Source organism: Ovis canadensis, chromosome 1 (assembly GCF_042477335.2).
Source record: "Ovis canadensis isolate MfBH-ARS-UI-01 breed Bighorn chromosome 1, ARS-UI_OviCan_v2, whole genome shotgun sequence".
In the NCBI taxonomy this organism is placed as follows: Eukaryota; Metazoa; Chordata; class Mammalia; order Artiodactyla; family Bovidae; genus Ovis; species Ovis canadensis.
This window is the reverse complement of record NC_091245.1, coordinates 135,041,400-135,050,110: the sequence shown is the minus strand read 5'-3', so window position 1 is coordinate 135,050,110 and position 8,711 is coordinate 135,041,400. Positions and strand designations below refer to the sequence as shown.

At 40.7% G+C, this 8,711-nt stretch overlaps 1 pseudogene; it reads left to right on the top strand.

Annotated features, from left to right (window-relative positions):
• Positions 1-497: 497 nt before the first annotated feature.
• On the top strand, positions 498-2,916 carry LOC138439806 (uncharacterized; annotated as a pseudogene).
• Positions 2,917-8,711: the final 5,795 nt, after the last annotated feature.

Here is an 8,711-nt window from a genome sequence, read left to right as displayed (position 1 = left end):
ACCTTCAGCCTGCCTACTATTCAAGCGGTCAGAAAAAAAGGTGCTCACTCCCTACCCTTCAGGACACCCAGCCAGACCAAACTCCATACATTTTAGTCTGACAGGACCTGCTGGAAAACCCCCTGGCCTGGCTAAAACCTTTTGTTTTTCAGCCCCTCACTTCCCTTCCCTCTTCCCCGCCCTTGCTTCCACAGGTTCCACAGGTTTCATCGGGAAATGCCCAAAAGAGAACCAAGCCTTCAGCTCCTCCCAGAAAAAGGGGCCCCACCTAGGGAACTCGGAAAAAGGCAAAAAAAAAAAAAAAAAATAGAGCTAAAGAAAACCATAAAAATAAAAAAGAGGGGCCCCAAAATCCCAAGAACGAGACTCCCTCTCCAGACAGTCATATCCTCTATGCGGGTGAGGATAGCGACTAGGGGGGTCAGGGCTCGAAGCCCCTCCCCGAGTCCTGGGTAACTATAAATGTGGAGGAAAAACCGGTTGGCTTCATGGTAGACATGGGAGTCCAATACTCAGTCTTAAACCAAAAAGATGGACCCATGTCTAAAAAAAGTAGCTAGGTGCAGGGAGCAACCGGGACTAAATGATATGGATGGACTACAAAACGGCATGTAAACTTGGGGGCCCACCAGGTAACCCATTCTTTTCTGGTGATACCTGAGTGTCCAGCGCCCTTGTTGAAAAGGGATTTACTGTCTAAAGTAAATGCCCAAATTCATTTCGACCACGGACAAGTGTCGGTTTTAGATGGGACCGGGCATCCTCTTCAGGTCTTGTCTCTGGCATTAAAAGTTGAATACAGACTCTATTTGCCAGAGGCCCCAGCGACAATAAGCCCCGAAGTACAACCATGGGTTCAAAGATACCCTCAGGCCTGAGCTGAAACTGCAGGAATGGGACTAGCCAAACAGAGGCCCCCTATCATTGTAGAACTGGAAGCCAGTGCTTCCCTGGTGAGGGTACGACAGTATCCCATGAGTCAGGAGGCTCGACAAGAAACTACTCCTCATATACAACGCCTCATAGATGCTGGGGTCCTGAAAAGGTGCCGGTCCCCATGGAACACTCCCCTGTTGCCTGTGAAAAAACCTGGGGGAACCGATTTTAGACCGGTTCAAGATGAACGAGAAGTCAACAAACGGGTGAATGATATTCATCCTATGGTTCCTAAACCTTATACATTGCTAAGCAACTTGCCTCCAAACTACATTTGGTACGCTGTTTTAGATTTAAAAGACGCCTTTTTTAGTTTGCCTCTTGCCCCCGCAAGCCAAGAGATCTTTGCCTTCGAACGGCAGGAAGACGGTGGTCAGACCCCTGTGCAGCTGACATGGACTCGCTTATCACAGGGTTTCAAAAACTCGCCCACGTTATTTAATGAGGCCCTGGACAAAGACCTCCATGAGTATCGAGTTAAACACCCTACCATTGTTTTATTACAATATGTTGATGACCTTATGCTGGCGGCGGCTACAGAAAAAGAGTGCCAAGAGGCAACAGGTGACCTTCTCCAAACCTTGGGGACTTTAGGTTACCGGGCTAGTGCCAAAAAGGCCCAGATTGCCAAGCAAGAGGTTACATACCTCGGTTATAAGATAAAACAGGGCCAGAGGTGGCTAACACAGGCTATGAAAGAAACCATCCTCCAGATCCCTGAGCCGGCTAACCCTAGACAAGTGAGAGAGAGAATTTCTGGGAATGGTGGGATATTGCTGGTTATGGATCTTGGGGTTTGCAAAAAAGGCCAGGCCCCTATATGAGGGGACCAAAAAAACAAGGACTGGAAATGGACTGAGCCAATGAAAGAGGCCTTCCAAGAGCTCAGGTGAGCCTTGCTAGAGGCTCCTGCCCTTGCCCTCCCTGATCCATCTAAGCCTTTCCAATTATTTGTAGATAAAAAGCGGGGGATAAGAAAAGGGGTACTAACACAGAGATGGGGACCATAAAAGCGACCTGTAGCTTACCTTTCCAAGAGACTGGACCCAGCGGCAGCCAGATGGCCACCTTGCCTCCGTATCATCGTGGCCACCGCGCTCTTAGTCCACGATGCTGATAAACTGACTTATAGACAGAGACTCTTGGTCTACACTCCTCATGCCATAGAGAGAGTTTTAAAGCAACCCCCAGGTAAATGGATTTCTAATGCCCGCTTGACACACTACCAGGCCTTGCTACTTGACACCCCACAGATTCATTTCCAAACGCCCTGCACTCTAAATCCGGCCACTCTTTTGCCCAATCCGGGGAAAAATAGCCCCCTCCATGATTGTGATGAGATACTGGCCGGGGTAACAGCAATGCAAAAGGACTTAACCGATACTCCACTAGATAACAGTGAGCTAAGATGGTTCACAGATGGCAGCAGTTATGTAAAAGATGGACAGAGACTGGCGGGAGCCACAGTAGTAGATGACTCTGGACGGACGATATGGGCAGAGGCCCTTCCCCCAGATACCTCAGTACAAAAGGCAGAGTTAATTGCCCTGATTCAAGCATTAGAGAGAGCCAAAAGAAAAAGAATAACTATTTTCACTGACAGTCGCTATGCTTTTGGCACGGTACACATCCAGGGCCCAATATATCAGGAACGGGGGTTTTTGACAGCTAAAGAAAAAAAAAATTTTTAAAACTTGCCTAAAATCCATAGACTTTTAGAGGCTGTACAGATGCCTCAGGCTGTGTCAATAGTACACGTACCTGGACATCAGAAGGGTGACAGCCCCACGAGAAAATCGTGCCACAGACCTGGCAGCTCAAAAAGTAGCTGATGAAGATTTCATCACCCCTGTGTTGGCGATCGGACTTCCACCTCCAGGTATGAGAACTCTGCCCTCAACCCCTGAGTGTTCATCCACAGACTTTGCTTGGATCCAAAAACACACCAACCTTCAAAAAGATAAAGATGGATGGTACTGAGACTCAGACGGCTACTTGATACTCCCTGCTCAGTTGGGACGGCAACTATGTGAACATTTGCACTTGTCTACTCATCTGGAAAAAAAGAGGACTCTGATGCTCTTTCAAACTGCGTGCCTGCAATTTCCCAGGCACCAGACAACTGTAAAGAACATAGTGCATGCTTGTAAGGCGTGTCAACAGATGAGGCCAGAAAAAAGACAACATGCAGGACTGAGGTATCGGGGAAAAGGACCAGGGCAACACTGAAAAATAGATTTCACTGAGGTTGACGATATCGGGCCCTGGGTGCATTGCAACCACGTACGCCCAGCTGCTTCAGCAGAGCAAGAAGACGCTAAAAAAAAAATAAAAAGCATCTCTGCACCCGTCCAACCCCTTGAGGCTAAAGCTTCAAAGGCGCCAACAGGACCAGGACAACTCAGCTGGGCCCTCTTGTAGATGACCCAGTTACTCTGCTCCGGAGTTGCCATTGTGAACCCACATCAACCCGTCAAAATCACCTGGAAGCTGCAAAATGGACTAACACGAGAGGTGCTAAACTCCACTACCGCAATACATCCACCAAACACATGGTGGCCAGACTTATACTTTGACCTTAAGCCGATGGTAAATGTGCTTTGGGCTAGGGGTTATCTCTGAGAACAAGGGTTCTGGACATTCCCAGGCGCACCCAGGCATGACTAAAAGACCTGTGGGGGGGCACAAGACTCTTATTGTAAAACTTGAGATTGTGTTACTTCTAATGATAGACCTCGGCGCTGGGAAGTAAAAAATTGAGATTTACTTAATTTTTCATTCGCCAAGCCCCTCCCTAGGGTCCTTGGAGATCCAACTTTTAGCTGTGAAAGTTGCAATTATGCACAAGTCAAAATAAGGTTCAATCCAGAAAAAAGCAAACAGGAGGAGATTAGATCTGCTCTTTCTGCAACAAGGGGGACTCTGTGCTGCCCTAGGAGAAGAGTGCTGTTTCTATGCAGATCATACAAAAATAGTTAGAGAATCTATGGCCAAAGTGAGAAAAAGACTAGCCCAATGTAAATGAGAACGTGAGGCTCAACAGAGATGGTTTAAATCTTGGTTTCAACAATCCCCTTGGCTGACTACCTTAATCTCCACCTTGCTAGGACCCCTGCTAGTACTTTTACTAATGCTTACCTTTGGCCCATGTATTATCAATAGACTTGTAGCCTTTGTAAAGAAACGCATAAATACAGTACAGCTGTTTGTGCTTAGACAACAATATCAAACTGTGTCTCAGGACCGGGGGGAAGATTCCTCTATATGATCTAAGGACAGGGGGGAATGTTAGGGACCAAACAACGGGCTCTAGGACCTGAGTCATGTTTACCAGAAAGAGACAGGATATGCGCTCATCCTGCCTGGCCAATCATGTAACGCCAGCTACTCTTGTAACTGAGACAAAGAACTGCCTGTATATAAGCCGCCATACTCCTTTGTTCGCGGCTCTTGTTGGATTCCCTTGTGTGGGATGAGACTTGAGCCCTAGCGCGCTAGAGATAAACTCCCTTCTTGTTTTTGCATTACTGTGGTGGACTTGCTCTCTCAGTTGGTTCGGAGATATGGGCTCGGAACATAACAGGCTTCAGTCCATGGGTTTGCAAGAATTGGACATAACTAAACCACCACCACCATTCCTTTTTTGAACAGTCAACTCATTTTCTCAATACCCATTTTTCTATGAGAACTGGAAACTCTTTTTGCCTGGAGTCTGTCTTAGTTTAATGAAGTTTTATCTCACATTTTTTCATTTTTTATTCTCTTTAATTACAGTATTAAATTCTGGTTTTCCTCTCAGGTGATAAAAGGGATATAGTTATGCTCTCAAAGCTGGTGAAATTACAGAAAATAGTCTAAGTATCCAGATGCAATGACTTTGAGGAGTAACTTAATACTTGTATATATTGAAATACAATTTTAAAACATTTGAAATACACAACAAAGCTGCAGATGAGAAAATTGATTCTAGTGCTAGAATGATAAAACTGGAATTAGAGTTTTGTCACTTCACTTTCACTTTTCACTTTCATGCCTTGGAGAAGGAAATGGCAACCCACTCCAGTGTTCTTGCCTGGAGAATCCCAGGGACAGAGGAGCCTAGTGTGCTGCTGTCTATGGGATCGCACAGAGTCGGATACGACTGAAGCGACTTAGCAGCAGCAGCAGCAGCACTTATTCTCTGTGTTACTTGGCTCAGCTGTTTAAATGTCTGAGCCATTAATGTCTTTAATAATAATAACTTTCTCTTCTAGTAATTGTGAAGATCATATCCATTAATACATATAAAACATATAGAATGGTGGCTGTACACAATGAATAAGTATTCATAAATTAGCAATAAAATCATGGTTTAGACACCTGAACTTATGAAATATAAAAGAATCAGACCACTGTAAGAATTAGAAATTTAGAAATACTTTAATCTAGCCCTTTTCATATAGTTTCTTTTATTTCTGACTTTTTCAGTTTTAATTTTTTTTTAATTTTTAATAATTTTTTTAACTGGAGGCTAATTTCTTTACAATATTGTATTGGTTTTGCCATACATCAGCATGAATCCGCCACGGGTGTACACCTATTTCCCATCCTGAATCCCCCTCCCACCTCCCTCCCCATACCATCCCTCTGGATCATCCCAGTGAACCAGCCCCAAGCATCCTGTATCATGCATCAAACCAGTTTTTAAAAATAGCCTTACAAACAACAGATAAAAATAATTCTCTTTAACTCTTCCAACATCTTTTTGTTTTATTCTTTTTCCTTAGAATTTTCTATGCATATTTTGCTTCCAATGTTATTTTTAATATATATGTTATTATAAAATATATATAACTCATATTATATATTTCCTCTTTCAAACCATGAAAAAGGGAATAAGATTTAGATAAATTATACTTAATTGTAGAAATAACTGGATGTTCTGCTCTCACTGAATACTTCTTAAATGAGAGAATTACAATAGAAAAACAAATTGGGGTTTTGCATATCTAAAATATCATATCCCATTAATATTTATTAGTAAAAATAATAATGAAAATTATAAATTTTTCCCAAAATAATTTCAGGAAAAGCATATGGCAACTACTGATGAAATACCACAATATTACAACAGAAAAGGTTTCTCTGCAAAATATAAACAATGAAGGAGGCAACAGAGAACATCAAATTATGATTTAGAATTTAAATATAATCATTATAAATTTATATTGTGGAGAAAAATAAAGCTTCTCTATATTAAAGTTTCCATTTTAATATTTTTCTATCACCTCACTATTCTTCTGTATACTTTTCCATTTAAGAATTTTTCATTATGTTTTATTTAGTACTGAAATAAGATCAAAATAGTAAGGCATATTGTAGAATAGTAAAATTATAGCAGATTTTTGAAAGTATATAGTTACTTTAATTTTATAATAAAAATTACCTTTATGAATTCTAATTTATGTGGTTTCTGATCTTTATTTTCTCTGGGAAGAAAGCAGGGAATTTTCTTTAAAAAGATGCTTCTCTAAAGGCATTGCCACTCAAATGTTTCCATAAACTCTGAATTGATGTTAAGAACACAAAGAAAAGAAAAATAACAAGAAAACCATGAGTGGACCCAGAGAACCTGCTATGGAAATCTGTGCTTAGCTCTATCAGTTCCGGTGTCACTTAGGCTTTTACTTCTTTAATCAATGTGCAGATATGACAAACAGTACATAAATATTATAGAAACTAGCTTAATATCAGCTGATATTAAGGACACAGTATCAAAACTGAGATGGCCCAGAAAATCCGCGTTTGTCTCAGGTAATTAACCAACAAATAAATAGATCTGCATAGAATACTGGAGTGTGTAGCCTTTCCCTTCTCTAGGTAATCTTCCCCACCTGAGGATGGAACCTAGGGTCTCCTGCATTGCAGGTAGATTCTTAATCGTCTGAGCCACCAGGGAACATATTTTCTTAAAAGTGAATAATTAAAGAGGTAATGTGATGGAAAGTTTCATTTCTTAAAAAAAAAAAAAAAAAAAAAAAACAGTGCTTGATTTTATGTGTTGATTTGATTGAGACACAGTACCCAGATATTTAAATCAAACCTTATTCTGGATGTTTCTCTGAAGGTGCTTCGAATGAGATTTGCCTTTAAATTGATGGACTTTGAGGAAAGCAGATACCCTTCATAATGTGGAGTTTAGGATTCCAGTTCATTGAAAATCTAAATAATTCAAAATGCTGGCCTTGCCCTAGATGAGAAAGTTCACCAAGCCACCTTCCTTTGGGCTCTGTGTGCAAAGCTGGGTCTTCCTGGCTTGTCAACAGACTGCCTTTGAACCCAAACTGCAAGTTTCCTAAGTCCCAAGGCTTACAAACTCTTATCAGTTTTTAGACTCACCAAGCCTCCACAATCAAATTGTGAGCCAATTTTTAAACTCTTTTCTTTATTGTTTTCTTTCTTTCTCTGTATCCACCTACCTCTTATATGTTCTGTTTCTCTAGAGAACCTCAACTAGTATAGTTCTCAGAACTTTTTCACTTACTACTTTCAGGGCTAAGGTTTGTCCTTGATCTCTCATGCCCTGAATCCAAGATTGTGAAGGGTAAAACTATGATTTTTAGTTTAATCCTTTCAAGTTAAAACCCCAGAGAAGGGAAAGGTTACCCACTCCAGCATTCTTGCCTGGAGAATTCCATGGACTGTATAGTCCATGGGATTACAAAGAGTCAGACAAATCTGAGCAACTTTCACTTTTAAGTTAAAGGGTAAAGAGAGAAACAAATAAATAAACCAAGACATTATATGAAAAATGCTGTGTCCAAAGTAGTATTTTCATAGCCATCTTTTCATTTTTTGAATGTTATATATTTTTGCATTTAACAGATTTATGTTACAATTATTTTAAAAGTATGGACACAATCTATTCTAAATTATAGAATAGTTTTAAGTGATTTTTGAATTTTTTTCTTGGAAGAAATTTATTGCATTCACAGAATTAATAAATGCTTGCCCCCCCCTTCCCTCACCATTTAAACACTACCATAATCATTAATATATATATATATATTTATTTAGTAAACTGTAAAAGTGGTGATTTATTGCTGTTCAATTGAGAAGTCCTGACAGACTCTTGTGATCTCACAGAATGTAGCCCTCCAGGCTCCTCTGTCCTTGGGATTTTCCAGGCAAGTATACTGGAGTAAGTTGCCATTTCCTTTTCTAGGGGATCTTCCCAACCCAGGGATCCAACCCATGTCTCCAGCATTGCAGGCAGATTTTTCACCACTGAGCCACCCTGGAAGTCAAAAGTGAAGATTAGGACACAAGAAACATATTCTAATACCACAATGTTTGATATGGCAAAATCCCCAAATGAAAACTTCTAATGACCAAATTTAAAATCCTTTAAAGTTGTATTCCTCTGTTTATACAGATTTTTTCACATTTCCAACTTTTCTCCTTATGTTTACAAAAGCTATATTATGTGTAGTAGTCTTTTAACCAATGTTTATCACACAGCTGGCTTGAATGTGGTTCTGGAAAAACAAGGGTGAAAATAGATAAAGATAGAATGAATACATCTCTACTTAAATTTTAATATTGTTTTTGGTTAAGAACATGGGTTCAGACAAACAGGAGTTGAAATGACATACCTTAGTTATCAGTCACAGGCCCAGTGATTCACCTAACAGACTTCACTTTTCACATTGTAAACTGGAGTGCATAATGTTACCCACACAGAGAGTCACTAAGAAAATTAACAGTGACATGAAGCCCATGTCTCAGTCGGGCAC